This window comes from Triturus cristatus, chromosome 7, assembly GCF_964204655.1.
Source record: "Triturus cristatus chromosome 7, aTriCri1.1, whole genome shotgun sequence".
In the NCBI taxonomy this organism is placed as follows: Eukaryota; Metazoa; Chordata; class Amphibia; order Caudata; family Salamandridae; genus Triturus; species Triturus cristatus.
The window spans coordinates 725,561,551-725,584,681 of NC_140590.1; the positions used below are offsets into that span (position 1 = coordinate 725,561,551).

A 23,131-nucleotide genomic window follows, 5' to 3' on the forward strand; every position below is an offset into this window, starting at 1 on the left:
TTGGTGAAAATGTATTATCCAATTCCTCTAAAAAATTAGTTTCTTAGGTAAGGCAAAATTACATAGCCCCACGGTCTTTGGTCTTGACATTTTGCACTGTTCTATGTAACACTTGAAAAAAATAAAATCCTGAAAGTTGCCCGCCCCGCTGAGGTGTTTGCAAAGCTTCCTAAGGGAAGCGAAATTCAGAGAGCCCAGCCCATGCTTCTGTCATCAACTGAGGACTGCGCATACATTGAAAAAGCAATGGAGGTCGGGAATAGACTGACCTGAACCACCGAGATGACGTTTCGGAATGAATCAAGTAGTGATGCTGGCAACAGAGAAGTCGGGCCTTATATGGCTGATGTGCTGCAACAAGTCCGCTGTGCTCACATTAACCCTTCTAGTGCATCCCAAAACACGGCGAGTTCAACAAAGAATGGGGCGTTTATGGTACCAGCTGGAATGTCCCAGGATCTGCAGTGGTACTCGTGTTAGTTATGTTCCACTTGTGGCGTTGCATGTATCCGTGAAACTTGTAATCAGTAATGTGTGCAGGGACAGAGCCACACGGGGTTAGGGTGTTCTTACTTGTAGGGTTTAATAATAATTTCACACATAGTCGTGGTCTTAAAGCATTGCGGTCTGATGAAGGGAAACACAGCATTAGTGCTCAGAGGGTGGGTAGAGGGCTCATAACATGAAGAGGAAGGAGGAAACAAAAAAAAACAAGCAGAGGCGGGCGTAAAGCAACATTTCCAAAAAAGGAGTTCTCCAAAAAAACAGATCAAGAATTAAACCATAAGGAGACTGTACTTGGCCGGTGCTCATCTGCCTTGAACGGAAGTGAGGTATCAGCTGCCAGAACTAGTTAGTAGGCAGAAAATAAGAGTGACACATGAGTGAACCTTTGGCAAGCAGTCAGCGGGAATAATGTAGCTTTAGTGATTGCAACAAGTCTTGCAGACAGCGCATGCGCAATGGCTAGGCTCAACCTAAAAAGTGTACATGCTGAAGCTTCAGACAATACAAGATCAAGTTGAAACACATAGAAGGAGGCATTGTATAGTAGATTGTATAGTTGACACATAGAAACAAAGTACGGTTGCCACAATGACATAAAAAAATATATTTTTGTGTATTTTATTATTTTAAATAGTGAATAAATAAAGCAGTGCCATATGTAATGTCAGATAAAGGCACTTAATGTTTTTTTAAAATACCCCTCACACACTATGAATTCCCATAGTGTCATGCTTCATCATGGGGGTCTTCCCGTCCCTCTACGGGGCGGGGCGTGCTTCGACCAATAAATATATGGGAGCACTGTTGTTAAGTGAAGGAAGAAAACTATGTGTAAAGTGATGGTGAGTGAGATAGGGTTAGTGAGTGAAATACAAAAAATTTTACAATTCTCTAGCTAGTGGAAAAAACAGACTTTATTCAATTCCCTAGCTGAGAATGTTAAAAAATGGGGTTGCGTAGGGGGTGTATGCCAATTAGATACTCCCTACTGGGTCAACATGTTTCGTAAGCAGTCCCCACTGCTTTACTCATCAGGACCAAAAAAAAAAATATATATATATATATGTCCCTACTGCACTCAAGATATTGATAGGATTGTATGCCTATTCGTTTGTTTTAAGTCCTCCCAAAATTGGGGAATTATTAAAGGTACATTGACCTTTCTTGATTGAAATTGCGTTTCTTCGTTACCTGTAAAGATAAAAGTATGAATGAAAAACAACCCGTGAGTTGTTCATATAAACACATCTCCATACTTTGCATTTTTCTGCTAGCTGAAAAAGAAAACCGTGATATATTTTTCTTTTGCTGTATTTCAATGGTTCATATTACACTGGTTAATCTGGCTTTTTATTTGGCCAGCACACGTGTTTACACTTTTTCATTCTTTCTTATTTCTTTGCCACGAAGCGTGATATATTTTTCTGTGGATAAATGCTGGGTATTATTCCACCAACAAATTATCAGAGACCAACTTGCAATGTGCAAAATATACTCGTTCTTTCATTCTTAGTAGCCAACACACACAATCATACACCCACTTTCAATAAAAATCATCGTTATAATGATAGCCATCTGACTCTGTTGTGGTAAAAAGAAGTTACTTAGCAAACTATTAGCTTGTACGAGCGCGCAACCAAATACGTAATGACATCCATGCTGTACTTCATAAACCTGTCATAGCCTGTTTTACGTAACGAAATATATACATACTTCATTGGGGATGATTATCCAAATTCATGAGCTGGCATCGGAGAAAGGGGGGACCTTCTACCAAGCACTGTAGATAAGGTAAAATATGTTTAGAAGGGCGATTGCCGATAACGTGAGGTAGTTGTTACTTTCGCCGGAGCGTGAGAGGGAGCAATTTGAGCAATGCCTTCTTTAAAGACTTAGGCTGGTCGTACTTACATTTTGGAGAATCACTCCTCACCTCAGCTTTCTACCGTGCTGCTCCGTTTAGCGCCTTCTTGGTACTGAGGTGTATTTAAACCAAACATATTACCGGAAGCGGCGCGTGAAACAACAAAATGAGCTAGTGCGCGTTTCGCTTCCAAGATGGCCACCCATTTCGGAATGTTTGTTGTCTAAAATGTGTACTCACTTCCTGTTATGTCTCTGTCACTCGTACCAGGTTAAAAAAACGGTTTTACCATAGTAAATATTCACGAGATTTTTATGATATCATTTGGGAATCTTATTAAGGAACAGGTGGCGAATTTTCTGAAAACAGTTTTGTTAAAAATAACTATAAATCTTTTTGGATAGTTCGTCTTTTTATAAAACCGGGTGGTATTTGTTAAATGGCTGTGTAGGGAAAAAAAGACCGGACTGTTGTCTCGTGGCAGAGAACCTCATGAAATGAGGAGCCGACCGGTATGCATGGATTAGACATTTTTTCATTAGTATTCATATATTATGCAAGGTAATTTCATAGAAGTGGTATTTTCGAGGTCATTCCATTAAATCATAATGTTCATGTGAAAAAAATCATTGCTGGACTGGAAAAACCGACTGGCATAGAGTTATTTAGTAATTGAATTCTTTTCACAATTGGCCCCAGGGGATATCATCGTTCAGTCCTTTAACATTTGTTTTAAGGCGGAACACCCATCTTTGTTCTTTTTCCAACAGGTATTTCTCATTTGATATCTGTTCAATAACAGTCCAAGTTATGTCTTCTGGTTTATGGCCAAAGTCAAGAAAATGTGATGACATTTTCGTTGTTCCTCTCTTGCACTTTATATTGCTCTTATGTTCGCCAATCCTGACTTTTACTGGTCTGGTCGTCATGCCTATGTATTCAAGCATGCATGGACAGGAAATGAGGTATACTACATTGTTACTATTACATGAAGTGAATTTCCTCTGTTCCCATTTTGTTCCATTTTGGAAAATGATTTCTTTACTCTTTTTGGTAAGTGGGCATACTTTGCATTTGCCACATGGATGGTGTCCGTGTATGTTTGCCATTGCAGTTGATTGTTGCGTATTCTCAATTTTGCGGGGTCTTGTGTGTATGATCATATCTCGAATGCTCTTTCCTCTTCTATGTGAGAAGACTGGCTTCGGTAGATTCAGATCTGCACTGTTCAAGATACGCCAATGTTTGTTGATGATCTTGGTGACCTGATTGGAATTGGTATTATATGTCGTAATACAGAATGGTCTTTTTTCTTCTTCAGGTTTAGGATTGGTGGGTTCAAGAAGACTTTCCCTGCAGTTATTACAAGCTCTTTTATAAGCCTTTTCTATAATTCTTTTTGGATACTGCCTTTTCTCAAGTTTGTCAGTGAGAGCTTTTGATTGAGTTTTGAAATCACTGACTTCTGTACAATTCCGTCGGAGTCTCAAAAATTGTCCATATGGAAGATTATCACGCAGATGTCTAGGGTGAAAGCTTTTGTACAGAAGGAGACAATTCTTAGATGTGGTTTTGAAATGTGTAGTGGTCATAAGTCTGCCATCCTTTGGTGATATGTTGAGATCAAGGAATACTAGTTCTTTGTTAGAAATGGTGCTGGTGAACTTCAGGAAATCGTCTTGGAGATTCAACCACGTAATGAAACTTTTCGCGGTGCTTTCGTCACCTTCCCAAATGATCAAGATGTCGTCTATATACCGCTTCCAGGTGTTAATTTGTTTGAAAAAAGGATTGCTTTGATGTAAGATCTTGGTGGTCTCAAGATGGTGCACATAGAGACCAGCTATGCTGGGAGCAAAAACGCTCCCCATGCTGGTCCCGTGTTTCTGGAGGTAGAGAGTATCCTTATAGTCGAAGAAATTTTCTCTTAGAGCTAGACTGCAGCACTCCATGACGACATTTCTAGGAGTTTGATATTCCCAATCCACATCAAAAAGAACTTCTTCGATAATGTCCAAAGTCTCGGTGTGGGGGAGACTTGTGTACAAGCTTTCAACATCACAACTGATTAGTAGTTGTTGTTGTGGGTCAAAAATGAGATCTTCTAGTAATACCAATACATCTTTAGTGTCTTTCAAGTAGGTGGATGTTTTTTGCACCATAGGTCTTAGATATCCATCTGCAAATTTCGAGACAGGTTCCAAAATTGATCCGATTTCTGATACAATTGGACGACCTGGGGGATTCTCCAATTTCTTATGTATCTTTGGGATGGTATAAAAGTATGGTATTATTGGGGATTCTTGGACTAAAAAATCCCCCTCTTTTCTCGTTATCCATCCGTGAGCAAGAGCTTCTTCTACCAAATTCTTTATTTTGGTTTTGATTTTTTCTGTAGGGTCTTGGATTAAGACCTCGTAATTTCTCCTGTCTTGAAGGAGTCGTCTGCATTCTTTGTCATATTGTTCCGTTGTTTGTAAGACAATAGCTCCTCCCTTATCCTCAGGTTTTATCACCAAATCGTCGTTGTTACTTAGTTCTTGTATTGCATGTCTTTCTCCTTTTGTTATGTTTTGAAAGGTTTTGTTTGTAGTGGTGTCAAGATTTTCCAGATCTTTCATGACTGCCTTTTCGAAGGCAAGTAATTCAATTGGAAGGGTACAGTTTAATGGTGTGAAGCTGGATTTCAGTTTCAAGCCTGTATCTCCTTCTTGTATGGAGGAAGTCTCTTTGTCTTTGAAGAAGACTTGTAATTTCAATCTCCTCATGAACTCTTGTATTTCTTTGCATAACAGGAATTTATCCATGTTTGATGTTGGCACAAAACCCAAACCTTTTTCCAAAACGGAGATTTGTTCCGGGGTTAGCTGCATGTCAGTTAGATTCACGACAAAGTTCATTTCTTGCTCGTTGTTGCTCTTATCATGCTCCTGGTTGACACTCTTATTTGATCCTCTTCTCTCGGGGTCCAATGGACGTTGTTTCCTCTCCGATTTCTTCCCCTGTTTCTCCCTTGACGAGATCCTAAAAAATGAGGCTGTTCAAAATAAAGGAAATCTTGAGGTGGATAACCCCATGGGGGATATGCTCCCTGTGGAGGTGGAAAGGGAGATTGTCCAAAAAACTGTGGTGGATACATTTGTGGCCCTTGGAAATGTCCCCATCCTCTAGCTCTTTGTTGGTTGGGATATCTATAGTTGTTTCTTGGTCCTTGGAATCTTGGGTTTTTTCCTCTACTTGACCCCGAACTGTTAAAACCAGTGTCAGATGAATCTTCATCCGTTGTATCCAGTTGATTTATTCTGTAATCTTCTTTTATGTAGGGATACATTTTCTCATGGCTGAACCGACTGGTGTCTTTTTTAAGTTTGTTATATTTACTTTGCTTCAACGTTGCTTCAAAATCATTCAGGGTTTTGTTTAATTCATCTAGATGTTTTTTCAGGCTGCTTGGTGATTCATAGCTTTTTAATCTCACCTCTATGGCCTGAATTTCTATTTTGAGTTCTTGAGCCAGCCTGCTTGCTGTTTTTATTATTAGTATGATCCAGTCTCTCGTACAGTGCCATGATATTAATGACCAATCTTTTTTGAATCTCATGTCCTGTTGGAAGATGTATGGTTCATTTCGGACGATTAGGCCTTGTGGTGCTGCATTTGCCTTGAGATACTCTGACATTAGTAGGCCATGCAAAGCAGTCTTTATCTGAGTACGTCTCAGTTCTTCCATTTCGTCCCAGTCATTATTACTGGTGGAGGGTTCAGTGGTGTTCAATCCCTCAAAACTTCCTAGTGATGATAGAATATTTTCTATGTCTTCGTCGGTAAAGGTCAGTCCAGCACTGTCTGCCATGTTGTTTGATGTTAGTTGGTGTAAGGGGTGTGACTGCTATTAGATCAAAAAACGATGTATATAAGGGGAGTATCAATTGAAAGACTCCTCCAAAATGGTCTTTCTGAGTTAGAAAAACAGGGGAAATAAACTCCCACAGCTGTACGCTGTCAATTACCAAAAATTAACAAAGAGAGGGAGTGTAGAGGATTCCTGGTAGAACCTTCCTCCTATGTCAGACTTCAAATGAACAAAGTGGTTCTACTCAATGTGATAAAAAAATATATTTTTGTGTATTTTATTATTTTAAATAGTGAATAAATAAAGCAGTGCCATATGTAATGTCAGATAAAGGCACTTAATGTTTTTTTAAAATACCCCTCACACACTATGAATTCCCATAGTGTCATGCTTCATCATGGGCGTCTTCCCGTCCCTCTACGGGGCGGGGCGTGCTTCGACCAATAAATATATGGGAGCACTGTTGTTAAGTGAAGGAAGAAAACTATGTGTAAAGTGATGGTGAGTGAGATAGGGTTAGTGAGTGAAATACAAAAAATTTAAAAATTCTCTAGCTAGTGGAAAAAACAGACTTTATTCAATTCCCTAGCTGAGAATGTTAAAAAATGGGGTTGCGTAGGGGGTGTATGCCAATTAGATACTCCCTACTGGGTCAACATGTTTCGTAAGCAGTCCCCACTGCTTTACTCATCAGGACCAAAAAAAAAAAATATATATATATGTTCCTACTGCACTCAAGATATTGATAGGATTGTATGCCTATTCGTTTGTTTTAAGTCCTCCCAAAATTGGGGAATTATTAAAGGTACATTGACCTTTCTTGATTGAAATAGCGTTTCTTCGTTACCTGTAAAGATAAAAGTATGAATGAAAAACAACCCGTGAGTTGTTCATATAAACACATCTCCATACTTTGCATTTTTCTGCTAGCTGAAAAAGAAAACCGTGATATATTTTTCTTTTGCTGTATTTCAATGGTTCATATTACACTGGTTAATCTGGCTTTTTATTTGGCCAGCACACGTGTTTACACTTTTGCATTCTTTCTTATTTCTTTGCCACGAAGCGTGATATATTTTTCTGTGGATAAATGCTGGGTATTATTCCACCAACAAATGATCAGAGACCAACTTGCAATGTGCAAAATATACTCGTTCTTTCATTCTTAGTAGCCAACACACACAATCATACACCCACTTTCAATAAAAATCATCGTTATAATGATAGCCATCTGACTCTGTTGTGGTAAAAAGAAGTTACTTAGCAAACTATTAGCTTGTACGAGCGCGCAACCAAATACGTAATGACATCCATGCTGTACTTCATAAACCTGTCATAGCCTGTTTTACGTAACGAAATATATACATACTTCTTTGGGGATGATTATCCAAATTCATGAGCTGGCATCGGAGAAAGGGGGGACCTTCTACCAAGCACTGTAGATAAGGTAAAATATGTTTAGAAGGGCGATTGCCGATAACGTGAGGTAGTTGTTACTTTCGCCGGAGCGTGAGAGGGAGCAATTTGAGCAATGCCTTCTTTAAAGACTTAGGCTGGTCGTACTTACATTTTGGAGAATCCCTCCTCACCTCAGCTTTCTACCGTGCTGCTCCGTTTAGCGCCTTCTTGGTACTGAGGTGTATTTAAACCAAACATATTACCGGAAGCGGCGCGTGAAACAACAAAATCAGCTAGTGCGCGTTCCGCTTCCAAGATGGCCACCCGTTTCGGAATGTTTGTTGTCTAAAATGTGTACTCACTTCCTGTTATGTCTCTGTCACTCGTACCAGGTTAAAAAACCGGTTTTACCATAGTAAATATTCACGAGATTTTTATGATATCATTTGGGAATCTTATTAAGGAACAGGTGGCGAATTTGCTGAAAACAGTTTTGTTAAAAATAACTATAAATCTTTTTGGATAGTTCGTCTTTTTATAAAACCGGGTGGTATTTGTTAAATGGCTGTGTGGGGAAAAAAAGACCGGACTGTTGTCTTGTGGCAGAGAACCTCATGAAATGAGGAGCCGACCGGTATGCATGGATTAGAAATTTTTTCATTAGTATTCATATATTATGCAAGGTAATTTCATAGAAGTGGTATTTTCGAGTTCATTCCATTAAATCATAATGTTCATGTGAAAAAAACTCATTGCTGGACTGGAAAAACCGACTGGCATAGAGTTATTTAGTAATTGAGTTCTTTTCACAATTGGCCCCAGGGGATATCATCGTTCAGTCCTTTAACATTTGTTTTAAGGCGGAACACCCATCTTTGTTCTTTTTCCAACAGGTATTTCTCATTTGATATCTGTTCAATAACAGTCCAAGTTATGTCTTCTGGTTTATGGCCAAAGTCAAGAAAATGTGATGACATTTTCGTTGTTCCTCTCTTGCACTTTATATTGCTCTTATGTTCGCCAATCCTGACTTTTACTGGTCTGGTCGTCATGCCTATGTATTCAAGCATGCATGGACAGGAAATGAGGTATACTACATTGTTACTATTACATGAAGTGAATTTCCTCTGTTCCCATTTTGTTCCATTTTGGAAAATGATTTCTTTACTCTTTTTGGTAAGTGGGCATACTTTGCATTTGTCACATGGATGGTGTCCGTGTATGTTTGCCATTGCAGTTGATTGTTGTGTATTCTCAATTTTGCGGGGTCTTGTGTGTATGATCATATCTCGAATGCTCTTTCCTCTTCTATGTGAGAAGACTGGCTTCGGTAGATTCAGATCTGCACTGTTCAAGATACGCCAATGTTTGTTGATGATCTTGGTGACCTGATTGGAATTGGTATTATATGTCGTAATACAGAATGGTCTTTTTTCTTCTTCAGGTTTAGGATTGGTGGGTTCAAGAAGACTTTCCCTGCAGTTATTACGAGCTCTTTTATAGGCCTTTTCTAAAATTCTTTTTGGATACTGCCTTTTCTCAAGTTTGTCAGTGAGAGCTTTTGATTGAGTTTTGAAATCACTGACTTCTGTACAATTCCGTCAGAGTCTCAAAAATTGTCCATATGGAAGATTATCACGCAGATGTCTAGGGTGAAAGCTTTTGTACAGAAGGAGACAATTCTTAGATGTGGTTTTGAAATGTGTAGTGGTCAAAAGTCTGCCATCCTTTGGTGATATGTTGAGATCAAGGAATACTAGTTCTTTGTTAGAAATGGTGCTGGTGAACTTCAGGAAATCGTCTTGGAGATTCAACCACGTAATGAAACTTTTCGCGGTGCTTTCGTCACCTTCCCAAATGATCAAGATGTCGTCTATATACCGCTTCCAGGTGTTAATTTGTTTGAAAAAAGGATTGCTTTGATGTAAGATCTTGGTGGTCTCAAGATGGTGCACATAGAGACCAGCTATGCTGGGAGCAAAAACGCTCCCCATGCTGGTCCCGTGTTTCTGGAGGTAGAGAGTATCCTTATACTCGAAGAAATGTTCTCTTAGAGCTAGACTGCAGCACTCCATCTAACCACATCTAAGAATTGTCTCCTTCTGTACAAAAGCTTTCACCCTAGACATCTGCGTGATAATCTTCCATATGGACAATTTTTGAGACTCCGAAGGAATTGTACAGAAGTCAGTGATTTCAAAACTCAATCAAAAGCTCTCACTGACAAACTTGAGAAAAGGCAGTATCCAAAAAGAATTATAGAAAAGGCCTATAAAAGAGCTCGTAATAACTGCAGGGAAAGTCTTCTTGAACCCACCAATCCTAAAACTGAAGAAGAAAAAAGACCATTCTGTATTACGACATATAATACTAATTCCAATCAGGTCACCAAGATCATCAACAAACATTGGCGTATCTTGAACAGTGCAGATCTGAATCTACCGAAGCCAGTCTTCTCACATAGAAGAGGAAAGAGCATTCGAGATATGATCATACACACAAGACCCCGCAAAATTGAGAATACACAACAATCAACTGCAATGGCAAACATACACGGACACCATCCATGTGGCAAATGCAAAGTATGCCCACTTACCAAAAAGAGTAAAGAAATCATTTTCCAAAATGGAACAAAATGGGAACAGAGGAAATTCACTTCATGTAATAGTAACAATGTAGTATACCTCATTTCCTGTCCATGCATGCTTGAATACATAGGCATGACGACCAGACCAGTAAAAGTCAGGATTGGCGAACATAAGAGCAATATAAAGTGCAAGAGAGGAACAACGAAAATGTCATCACATTTTCTTGACTTTGGCCATAAACCAGAAGACATAACTTGGACTGTTATTGAACAGATATCAAATGAGAAATACCTGCTGGAAAAAGAACAAAGATGGGTGTTCCGCCTTAAAACAAATGTTAAAGGACTGAACGATGATATCCCCTGGGGCCAATTGTGAAAAGAACTCAATTACTAAATAACTCTATGCCAGTCGGTTTTTCCAGTCCAGCAATGATTTTTTTCACATGAACATTATGATTTAATGGAATGACCTCGAAAATACCACTTCTATGAAATTACCTTGCATAATATATGAATACTAATGAAAACATTTCTAATCCATGCATACCGGTCGGCTCCTCATTTCATGAGGTTCTCTGCCACAAGACAACAGTCCGGTCTTTTTTTCCCTACACAGCCATTTAACAAATACCACCCGGTTTTATAAAAAGACGAACTATCCAAAAAGATTTATAGTTATTTTTAACAAAACTGTTTTCAGCAAATTCGCCACCTGTTCCTTAATAAGATTCCCAAATGATATCATAAAAATCTCGTGAATATTTACTATGTTAAAACCGGTTTTTTAACCTGGTACGAGTGACAGAGACATAACAGGAAGTGAGTACACATTTTAGCCAACAAACAATCCGAAACGGGTGGCCATCTTGGAAGCGGAACGCGCACTAGCTCATTTTGTTGTTTCACGCGCCGCTTCCGGTAATATGTTTGGTTTAAATACACCTCAGTACCAAGAAGGCGCTAAACGGAGCAGCACGGTAGAAAGCTGAGGTGAGGAGGGATTCTCCAAAATGTAAGTACGACCAGCCTAAGTCTTTAAAGAAGGCATTGCTCAAATTGCTCCCTCTCACGCTCCGGCGAAAGTAACAACTACCTCACGTTATTGGCAATCGCCCTTCTAAACATATTTTACCTTATCTACAGTGCTTGGTAGAAGGTCCCCCCTTTCTCCGATGCCAGCTCATGAATTTGGATAATCATCCCCAATGAAGTATGTATATATTTCGTTACGTAAAACCGGCTATGACAGGTTTATGAAGTACAGCATGGATGTCATTACGTATTTGGTTGCGCGCTCGTACAAGCTAATAGTTTGCTAAGTAACTTCATTTTACCACAACAGAGTCAGATGGCTATCATTATAACGATGATTTTTATTGAAAGTGGGTGTATGATTGTGTGTGTTGGCTACTAAGAATGAAAGAACGAGTATATTTTGCACATTGCTAGTTGGTCTCTGATAATTTGTTGGTGGAATAATACCCAGCATTTATCCACGCTTCGTGGCAAAGAAATAAGAAAGAATGCAAAAGTGTAAACACGTGTGCTGGCCAAATAAAAAGCCAAATTAACCAGTGTAATATGAACCATTGAAATACAGCAAAAGAAAAATATATCACGGTTTTCTTTTTCAGCTAGCAGAAAAATGCAAAGTATGGAGATGTGTTTATATGAACAACTCATGGGTTGTTTTTCATTCATACTTTTATCTTTACAGGTAACGAAGAAACGCAATTTCAATCAAGAAAGGTCAATGTACCTTTAATAATTCCCCAATTTTGGGAGGACTTAAAACAAACGAATAGGCATACAATCCTATCAATATCTTGAGTGCAGTAGGGACATATATATATATATTTTATTTTGGTCCTGATGAGTAAAGCAGTGGGGACTGCTTACGAAACATGTTGACCCAGTAGGGAGTATCTAATTGGCATACACACCCTACGCAACCCCATTTTTTAACATTCTCAGCTAGGGAATTGAATAAAGTCTGTTTTTTCCACTAGCTAGAGAATTTTTAAATTTTTTGTATTTCACTCACTAACCCTATCTCACTCACCATCACTTTACACATAGTTTTCTTCCTTCACTTAACAACAGTGCTCCCATATATTTATTGGTCGAAGCACGCCCCGCCCCGTAGAGGGACGGGAAGACCCCCATGATGAAGCATGACACTATGGGAATTCATAGTGTGTGAGGGGTATTTTAAAAAAACATTAAGTGCCTTTATCTGACATTACATATGGCACTGCTTTATTTATTCACTATTTAAAGTAATAAAATACACAAATATATATTTTTTTATGTCATTGTGGCAACCGTACTTTGTTCATTTGAAGTCTGACATAGGAGGAAGGTTCTACCAGGAATCCTCTACACTCCCTCTCTTTGTTAATTTTTGCCACAATGACAAGCAGAAACACACCATAGCAAGATGGCACAGAGAACTAACTGACAGAAACTAATAAACACAGCTCAAGATTTACTATTGAAAGGCAAAACTGCAATTCAGGCTCAAACAAGTACTTTACCACACACTTTGAGAAAACGACTGGCTCCAGGGCCACACAGTTTACAAAGGAAGGTTCTAAGAGACAGACAAGTGCAATTAGTCAGTTAAGTGCCAGCAGTTTTGGCCTTTCTCCCCAAACATCGCATTTCAGTAGTATGAAAGGGAAAGACTACAAAGAACACAACGCATTTTCTGACTGAAAATTCTGTGATGACTGAAGATGGACTACAGTTGAAGCTGGATTCACCAGGGATTTTGTATGAGGTGCTAGCACTCAGGAAGAGTTCAGATGTAACAAGGGCGCAAGGATGGCCATACAGGGCTCGAGAGCACACCTATTGTCAAGTAGACCAGATCCTTTACATACAATTACAACTTTAGGGCCACATAAAATCGGAGGAGTTTTATTGTAGACGTTTATCATTTAGCCCACTTCTTTTTGATTTTTAAAAAAATTTATTTATATTTGATAGTTTGAACTTACAAACAATGAAATCCTGAATACAAGATACAGAGTGGGTGTTGGGCATTAGCAGTCGGTGTATCGCAAAAAGTATAGCAACAATTCCTCTGAAAGAGAGTATGAGTTTAGACTCCAGGATTACATATATACATCTGCAGAGGGTCACATCTGAATTATTCACACTTATCGACAATGGGTCAGGTATCACAATTTTCAAGGTTCTTTCCCCGATCTTCCCAATAGCAAGTCTAGTCCCTCCTCCTCCGCATCCAGTTCCAAGCCATAATACTTTATCCATGGAGCCATATCTTTCGGAATTTCCGGGGACAACCCCTTGCTTTGTATGTCAATTTCTTCGCAATCATATAAAGATCTAAAGACGTCATTCGTTGAGTGTAGGGAGTTGGCGAGCACCCCTGTATCGAGCTATGTCCCTCTTGGCTACCACCAGTCCCAAGTTAGCCAACATGAGTTTATGACGTGACAGATCCACATCTGTGGGGATTCCCAGTAGGAGGAACCTAGGTTCCAACCCAAGCTGAGCTTCCAGTATATTGTTTAATTCCTTCACTATCTTACTCCAGTATGTTTGAATCCTGCTGCACTCCCAGAACGTGTGTATAAATGTACCGCGTTGTGTGGCATCTGAGGCAATCAGGGTTCTCTGCTCTCCCCATAGTGTGCAGTCTCGCTCTGTGAAAGTAAGTCCTGTGTAGGATTTTATACTGAATAAGCCGTACTCCTAGTTTAATCGCCACTTCATGTGGGTGCATAAGGGTGGCCACCCAATCAATGTCATCCAGTGGACCAGTAGTGAGTTCCCATTTAGCTCTAAGTGGGCCTAGTTTGTCAGGCATATTGTTGATTAGTGTTTTATATGTCAATGAGATGGCTTGAGTCAGAATCTCTTCCTGCAAGAATCTGCCTTCTAATGGGGCATATTCTGGCAGCGCCTCTGCATCTAGTCCCTCAGCTTGCCAGGCATGCTGCAGTCGGAGGTAGCCATAAGATTGAGTGTTGTGAAGTTGATATGTGTCTTGAAGCGAGGTGAATGGGGCCAATGCGCCTTTCTCTAGGACATACCCTACTTTGGAGATCCCTATTATATCCCACAGTTTATAGCCTCTCAGTTTTCTAATCTCTACTAGTCTTGTTCCCTCGCATAAAGGGGTTTCCCTTGTAGGTTTCTTGTCCCATTTCATTTGCTTCTCAGCACTTTTCCACGCCTCCAGTACTCTTTGGCTGCTGCCTTTACCTCCATATATAAAGTGTAATTGTGTGCGGTCTCGGAATTGCAATCTTTCCAACATGTAGGTGGGGTGGTCTCTCGGAGCGTGGTTCCATTCATTAATTATAATGAGATGGGCCGCTCTGTAGTAGGCCCTGATATCGGATAAGGCCAGACCCCCATTGTATGGGTTTCGGCTGCAGCGTTTGCAGCGCTATTAGCGTCTGGGCCCCGTCCCATAGAAGCATTCAGCCCACTTCTTATTCATCCAATTTGAATACCAAAAGTGTATTCCAAAATATAGCTTTGCTCTACGTGATCCCCTAAAGAATGTCTTCAAACAAGGTAGAGTGGCTGCATTCGAGAGTCTTCGGGGGTTTCATGCAGATACACAAGGGTGTGCCTACATGTCCTTCTGGGGCAATGGAGGACACGAGCATTTTACTAGACTACCCAACCCCCAAAATGAGGTTGTTTGCATTTGCTCAAATTACAAATAATGGGAAGGTTTGGTTTGCGACTTACCCCGAGCAGTGCAGTTTCCTCAAACGCTTGAAAGCACACCTCTTGTGTTACCCCTCGCCAATGTTTTGCTTTAAACTTGCAGCACGAGAATGCCTTCCGATGGGCATCCACTATAAAAATAAATAAAACAATAATAATAAATCATTTTTAAAGTGCTCTTCATGCTGACAGGTCTTAAATCGAGGCCAGGGGAGGGGTGTGGGGGGGGGTTGGGAATCACACAGTTTTTGCCCATGGTCACACAGTATGGTCGAGTGGATAGACCAGAGCAATACTTGTTGAAGATGGCCCAAGTAATGTGTCCTTCTATGGCAATGCATCACCCAACCCGATCATTCAAAACAAATTAGATAAGAAGTCTAAAAGATTTACAACTGACCCACCTAGAGGTTCTTGGTTGACATTAGTGATTCCTTGGAAGGTTTACTTTTGGTTTAAGGTTGGAAAAAATGTTGTTTAGCAGCAAAGTTCTACACTTCGAAGCAGGAGAACTAGGTTTCATCCCGGTTGGGAAAACACCATGTCCTTGGAGCTCAGTTCCCTTGTGAGCCACCATTTCGGGAGTTGTAAAAAGGCAATTCAGTTCGCATTGCTCACTATACAAGAACACATTATTTCACATTAGAATTACGTGGGGCCCACTGGGGCTCCTAACTCTTCACCAGTAGTAACAGAGCAGGAACCAAAATAATTAATGTTCTGGTAGCAAGGGTGCAGCTATCAAAAGTGCAGCAGGTGCAGTGGCAGCAGGGTTCAGGGGTTTGAGAGGTCCACTGGAGGCTGAATATAGCTGTTTTTGTACTACCAAGCAGGGTTCGGTGACCATTTTCCTGCCTTGCATTGGCCATCGCACCTTTGCCATGCTTCTGTTGCAGTTATCCTTATGCGGAAACCCGTTTCCAGGGCATCAGAGTGAGTTGTCTTGACTGTGCCCCATTGCAGCGCTAAAAAACCAGGACACAGTGTCAAGCGAGGGTTTGCGGACGCTGTGCCGCATTGTCACATTCATTATTTGCTACGAGTCGTGAGAGCAGCAGAGTGAAGGAGGTCTCCGAAGACTCTGGGCTCTCACCTCCATACCCCTAACGAGGGAACCCATCCAAAGATGTCACACTTCCATAGTACTTTCAGCAAGGTGATTTACAATAACGTATGAAAAATGGTACACCTCCAATAGAACCTCAGATCAAGACTCTCAATCATTCCGTTTGTTAGAGTGTTCTGGCAGACAGCGGGTGTCGGAAGTCAAGGGAGCCCCCCAGGGTCCTGACACAGCTCATCCCTAGGCCGAGAGGGCCATCAGGGGAAACAAAAAACCATACCCCGAGATGTCACTTCACAAATTGGCAGGCCAAGGAGCAAACTGCGAAAGCAAGCATTTTACTTTCTCAAGCAATGCATGTATAAAAGTTAAGGAGGGGACTGTGGGCTTTTGTGTGTATAAGGTATGTATGTCCAAGTAGATATTTACACCATTAATGACTAGGTCCATTGCGTACTTTAAAACAGCGCAAAGCTTTCAGAGCTGAAAAGATTGACTATAGGTCAAGGGTGCTTACATGAAAGATATATCTTGTGGGAACCATTGAGTATTCCTCAGGAGTCTGCCATGATGGATAAACCATTTGTGACAAAATGAGTCCCAACTTGGCTATTGTTCTATGTGGGTCATCGCTGCAGGTTCCCTGTAATTGAAAGACCCCTTACAGTCACCAATGACAGGATAAGAAGAGGTGTACATGGCCCACCCTGAGCCACGCACGGGTATCATCTGAATACTATGCAGTGTGAAGCCCTCAGAAACTACCAATATAGCAGCCACAATGGTTCAGGGAACTGATTTGTACAAAACAATGATAACATCAAAATCACTATACATAAATACAACAAACATTGGTTGATTAAGACAAAAAGAGATACTAATGGAACAATATCCATATCAGTTATTTGAAAAAAATTGTTTGTTATTACGAAATGTTTATAGAACTAATACTGGTATACAACATGTAATATATAGTTGTTGCTCACAGAGTTACACAAAACAAACAATTACAAAAACAATTCACAGTGTAAACAGAAAACCGTGGCAAAATGAAAAAAAAGACAAAAAAACAGAAATCCGTCTAGTGACAAGAACAAACTGCTTCCTCTTCATTTTTTGGAAAAATGTAGATACCATTTCATTATGATCTCTTTTTGTCTTAATCAACAGTTTGTTGTATTTATGTATAGTCTTATTGGTGTTGTCATTGTTTTGTACAAATCAGTTCCCTGAACCATTGTAGCTGTTATATTGTTTATTGGGCCCAGGTTCTGGGGAATAGAGCTGCCCTTGTTTGATGTAATCTCAAAAACTACCCAGCTGTGGTGCTCTGGGGATCTGTGGCTGGTAGCACAGGCCAGTAGGTTCTGGCAAAGCCAAACCGGGATGTCAGAGTTTTCACCTGTGTTCTACATCCTACTTTCCCCCAAATGTTCTTATAGATGAATGTATAATCCTCACCATTTGGTATGGCGAAAGCTATGCAGCCTGAAACTACCTCCTAAGAAACCCCATGTGGAGCTACTGGGAACTACAGAGGCAGAATTCACAACTCTCAGGATCTGAAGCCATTCAGCCAGACACTTGACTGCCAAGGCCAGAGGGCCAGGCGTTCCTCTGAGGAATCCCCTTTGATTAAACACAGACGCCATACATTGGTGGTTTTTCCATCACTCTCCGACTGTAAATCATTTGCTTACTTTCTTCCCCTTTTTTACCCCTCCATGTGTCGCACCCTCCTCTCCATCTCTTCATTGCTCCTTCTCCCCTCTGCACTCTCACCTACCTCTCTTCCTAGTACAGTGACATATCAGGGGTGACATGGGCGCTAACCCAAGGAAGGAAAATGCACCCCCGCCACCTACGGGGCAGTCAAATATAGTCATATGTCATCTGTGTGCGGTCTGTGCCTCTCTCACCACACTGCAATCTTCTTCCATCCTCTCTTCCCCTCGCACTCTTTTTCTTTCTTCGCTTTTTGATTCGCTGGTTGGGGTCCTATCATTTCCTTGCTTCTTTTCCCAGTCACCACGAGCCTAAATAACTTTGGTCTCGGATCACGCAACCAATAGGAGTTTTGAGATATTTTGTGTGCCTGTTCTTCCTTCCACATTCGCCTCCCTCCTCCTCTTCAAGGACGTTTTACAGACAAGTACGAAGCCGACGACCTCAGCCGGCCCCTCCCACTCCAGACTCGGCAATATATGAACATAAACACAGACGCTGCTCCCCCCAGCTCAGACTCACCTGTCGCCCGCTCAGGCCTCTTCCGTCGCTGTTACTTGGCGTCCACAATGGCCTGGTCCCAGTGTTGCTGTCACAACCACACCGGAAGGATTCCGGCGTGATGGGAGGGTCAGAATTAGGCAGGCAGTCGGAGAGCAGGTTTGTCAGAGAGCAGACTCTTTCCTCAGAGGTAGCTGTGACACACAGCCAAGATGCAGTGTACAGGCTGTAAGGTGTGGGAGTCTGGAAGGTTTTGGTTGGGTCATAACCTAATGCATTCTGGGTGTTGTAGTCTTGGTTTGCTTCATTTAACTAATGTGACTAAATAGGAGTAGTAAGAGCTGCATCGCAACTCCAGGCTACACAACATCTTTGAAAATTCATCCGACACCGGGTGTATATTATAGCATCTCTAATTACCTTCATTTTTTCATTTGTTGGAAAAATGATCGATGCTGATTTTTTTACCCTGCCAGATCTAAATATTCAGCGGTGGATATAAAAAGGCAGCAGTGTGGTGTGGGAGAAGATAACCTCCTCATAGGCCCCTCATTTCTCTGTTCTTCTACTGGCCTCAAAACCTGGCAGCAGGCCAGAGCCCTGCTCCTCACACTGGCAGAGTTAGTCTGCAGGCTCAGGCTGTAGGAGGCGAGTGAGTCCACGTGAAAATGTTACAAAAGTTCACCCTGCAGCAGCCTGTTCATTTGTGAAGACACTGCTTACAGAATTGACACATTGGGGTCACCAGGGCCATCCTGAGGGCATCAGTAACGCTCACAATCGTGGGCAGTTGAGAACTTCGCTGTATCTCAGTATGAATGTATTCATGTTCTTATACACCTGTAGGGATGAAAGGCATCGCATGGCAAAAAATGCTATACGGACCTGCCCCCTTTACTTAGTTTTTGGTGTGCCCTGTGTCTCTCCCTATTTCTGTCCCATAATCAGTAAGTCCACTGTGGTTGCTTCATATTTTCTAATGTCCAACCAATAGCGAACGTGGCCCTGTTGGCCGCAGCGACACCCAAAGTGTACCCTGCCCCTAGTGCAGGGTGGTTATTTCTCTCTCCAATCAGACTATGGGGAGACTGACAGATGGGGACATTTGAAACATTAGTCCAAGGGCCCCGGCCTTTATTCTTTGTACTCCTGCTGGAAGGAGGCCTGCCGGCCCTAACCGGTGCAGATCTGTACATCCGCCTGCTTGGGTGTTGTATGTGGATGGGTCGTGGTACAGTGCACGTGCGTATGGTGTCTGTAAGCTGATGTATGGTGTGAATAGTGAACTATGGAGGTTGCATGTTGCACATCGTGAAGGTCCAGTCTTCGATTTTCTTTTTCCTCTGTTGATGTGACCACCCCAGGCCATTGCATCTGGTACCTTCATTTACGAGACTCTGTTCATGTCTTGGCAGCTTGGAAAATCTATATTGACAATCTGCCAGATCCTGGACGCATGTTCAGCATTATCACCTTGTAGGAAGCTGGCTATTTATATATTATACAAAAAAAGAGGTATACTGTGCAAAGAGTCCCAGTATGATTTGATTTGATTTATGTATTTGTAAAGCACGACGAATTCCCATGGGCGTCTTGGCGCTAGAAACGGTAGATTGCAAGGTACTGGCGGGAATCCAAGAAGATCAGTTGTTAAAGAGCCAGGTTTTCAGTGCCTTTCTTTGGGACCAGAGTGATGGGCTGCTCTTTATGGAAATGGGGAGCTGGTTCCAGATCTTAACTGTCCCTAACAGAAAGCTTCTGCCACCCCATCGGGCCTTCTTACATTTAGGTGTCTGCAGAAGTTTTGTATGGGCTGATCTTAGGCTTCTGGCTGGCGCATACCATTTCAGGTGCGTTCTCAGAAAGTGCGGCCCTATACCCTGTAAAGCTTTGAAGGCCAGACATTGAGATTTAAACTCAATCCTTTTTTTCATCAGGAGCCAATGGAGGGCTCTTAAACCGTGAGACTGATTGAAACCTAGGGATGTCTAGTACCAATCTGGCAGCGGCGTTCTGCAGACGCTGCAGTTTTAGTAGATTCTGGGATTGAATTCCCAGGTATAGTGCATTCCCATAGTCCAATCTCAAAAGGGCCAATGCTGTGACTAGAGTTTTAATTGCATCAGGAGGAATGAATGGGCGGATTTTTCTAATCATTTTTAGAATAAACCAGATAGTGGAGGAGAGCTTGTTAAAATGATTACTAAATGTTAATTTGTCATCGAAGATGACTCCAAGGTTTTTAACGTTGGGCACTGGGGTAGGACAATCTCTCAGATTGGCAGGCCACCCCCTAGGCGACCAAAAGGTTGTGTCGGTGCCCAGCAGCAAGACCTCGGTCATTCCACCGTTCAATATCAAGCAGTTAGACTGCATCCATTGGTTGACTTGTGACATACAGCTCTTAAATCGGTCGGCGGTCTTCTCCAGGTTGCTTGAGACTGACACCACCAACTGTGTGTCGTTTGCATAAGAAACGACCGAAAATCCAGACTGCCATGCCGTTCATAAGTATCCCTTATGAATAGACAGGGACTTGCTCTAGCAATCCCAAGGTGCTCTTCTATGGGGGTAGTGTAGTTGAGCAGCCTTGGGTTTATCAGTGAGGAGTGTTAGACATCTGCAGTACACACACACAGTCAATAAATGATGCATATGACTCGATAAGGAGATACACATCAATTTATAAAAAAATAACTTATCTATATATAACTTTTGGCACCAAGATCCTCAAAATCAGGTAAGTATGTTTCGAGTTATGAATTTTTGCAGGTTTGAAAAATCAACACTTATTGCAATTTTTGAAGCAGTATTGTTATCTTAAGGAGGAAAGACATACTCTGCATACAGGTACTTCACAGCGACTTACGGGACCAATCTCCCTGACTTAAGGTAAGTATGGGGCAAGGTCCAAGGCAGCACCAACAGGTCACCTCAAGTGGCAATGGGACGCCCGGGTGCAGAGGTGCCTTTCAGCATCAGGTGCCCAATGTTAGTCAATGGGGATCGGTCCTGTCGAAAAGAAGCTGCAGGGTTGGACTGGAAAACCAGTTAAGTAGAACCAACAAAGGCGCTCAGGATTCTCCGGGACATGGGGACACCTTTGCTCCACTTCCATTCGGGCCAGGTGTGACAGGTGCAGAGGTGTCTTGAGGTGTTGGGTTTTTCACAGCCTTGTCACTTACAGTCAAAGGGGGCTGCACACAGAGGCTGCAGGTGGTGTTGAGGAGTTCCTTCCTGACAAACCCAAGGTAGGTTTCTTCTTGGGAGGGCTGGGGGTCCACCCTGGCACTGTTGGTCCATTTCCACTCGGGCTTGGAGCGACGGGTGCAGTGGTGCTGGCCGATGTCTGGTTTTACGCAGTCTGGAGTCCTCCCAGTTCTTCCTTTGGTACCTGCAGGGTGCAGGGAAGCAGCTCCGCTGCTCCACCAAACTTTCTAAGTCTTGGCAGAAGTGCTGGTGGTCCTCCCAGGCTTTTGGAGGCACAGCAGCTTACAGGGTGAGTCGAATTTGGCACAATCATCGAGAACAGCGAACAGGCCAGCTGGGTTGGCACCAAGTCAGTTGCTTCTACCACTGTTCTTGCTTTTCATGAGTCTTCAGTCCTTCTGTTTGTTTTAGGTCAGCAGGATCTGATTTCCTGGTGCCAGGGGCTCCCCTAAAATACTAGATTGAGGAGCGCTAGGGGAGTGAAGGGTAGGAGCCAATGGGCTACTTACCCCTGGGGTTCATACGCCCTTATATAACCACTTCCTGTGAGAAGTGGGCATAACCCTGTTCCAGAGTTTCTAAATTTGCCAAGACGAAGATGGCAGACTTCTGATTTTCGTCTTCACTTCAGGTAGCTCACCTTAGGGGTGGAATCGGCATTCTCTCCTGTGAGGGAAGCCAGATTTAAATACCAAAGGCGGTGGGCTCTTCGAAGTCCCAGCCTTGGACTGCTAATTCCCAGGTCGTCCAGTGGGAGGGCATTTAAACACCCTCTGCCCAAGCAGGCTGTGTTCCTTGACCTCTGGGGATCAGAAACTTGTCTGTGGTGGCAGACTAGCTAGGACCAGTCAGTCAGCACACTAGTAGTTGGTAGGTTTTCAGGGGGTACTTCTAAGGTGCACTCTGGGTGCATGTATAAATAAATCCATCACTGGAATAAGTGTGGGTTTATTGATATGAAATGTTTGATAACAAACATCTCTAGTTTCAGTGAAGCTATAAAGTAGCTGGGTAACTTTTTTGACAGTGTCCTGCACATATACTTAAAATGACTTCCCTGGTCACTTGTACTGGCAGGAATTAAACTGGCCACCACAGGGGCATATCTGCTATTGCAGATATGGCCACACATGTAATATAATGCACCCTCCCATAGGGCTGTGAGGCCTGCTGTAGGGGTGATTTACAAATATTACATAATGTGTTAAGGGACATGGGCGCAAAGGTGTGTGACATGTAGCGTTTTCACTTTTTAGAGCACCTGTCATGCAGCCTACAGTGGCAGTCTGTATGAGTTTGGTGCTGGGTCCCTTAGAGTGGCACATGATATGCTGCATCTCTTAGGACCCTGTTTAGTACCTATGCCCTAGGTACCAGAGGTACCACTTACTAAGGACTTACAGATGTGCGAAAGGCCTGGTCACTTGTGGATCAAATGACTAGTTGTCTTGTTTTGGGGAAAGAACACTGGCACTGGGGACCTGTTTAGCTGGAACCCAGGGCTCTTCAGTCAAAGTTGCATCAAATACCAGGCAAAACGTGGGGGGACTACTGCAACAAAAGCCCAGTTTCCTACACACCTGAGCTCCTTCCTCCTTGTGTTGCGCTGGGCATTGTCCTGCAACGGCAAGATCCCACGTAGAGCGCCTGGGTGATCTCTCCTTTAATACCCTCTCCTTTCCAGTTGATACCTACACCCCGCTCATC

General features: G+C 42.1%; 1 protein-coding gene across 2 annotated transcripts in view; it reads right to left on the reverse strand.

Moving 5' to 3' along the window:
- Positions 1-18,360, reverse strand: part of CARD14 (caspase recruitment domain family member 14) — a 462,412-nt gene extending 444,052 nt beyond the window's left edge. The window contains exon 1 of one of the 2 annotated variants that reach the window (XM_085617432.1): positions 18,236-18,360. The gene's annotated coding sequence lies outside the window, so the exon portion shown is untranslated. Of the gene's footprint in view, positions 1-14,946; positions 15,059-18,235 lie in introns of those variants that run through there. The other variant, XM_085617431.1, reaches the window with a different exon arrangement.
- Positions 18,361-23,131: the final 4,771 nt, after the last annotated feature.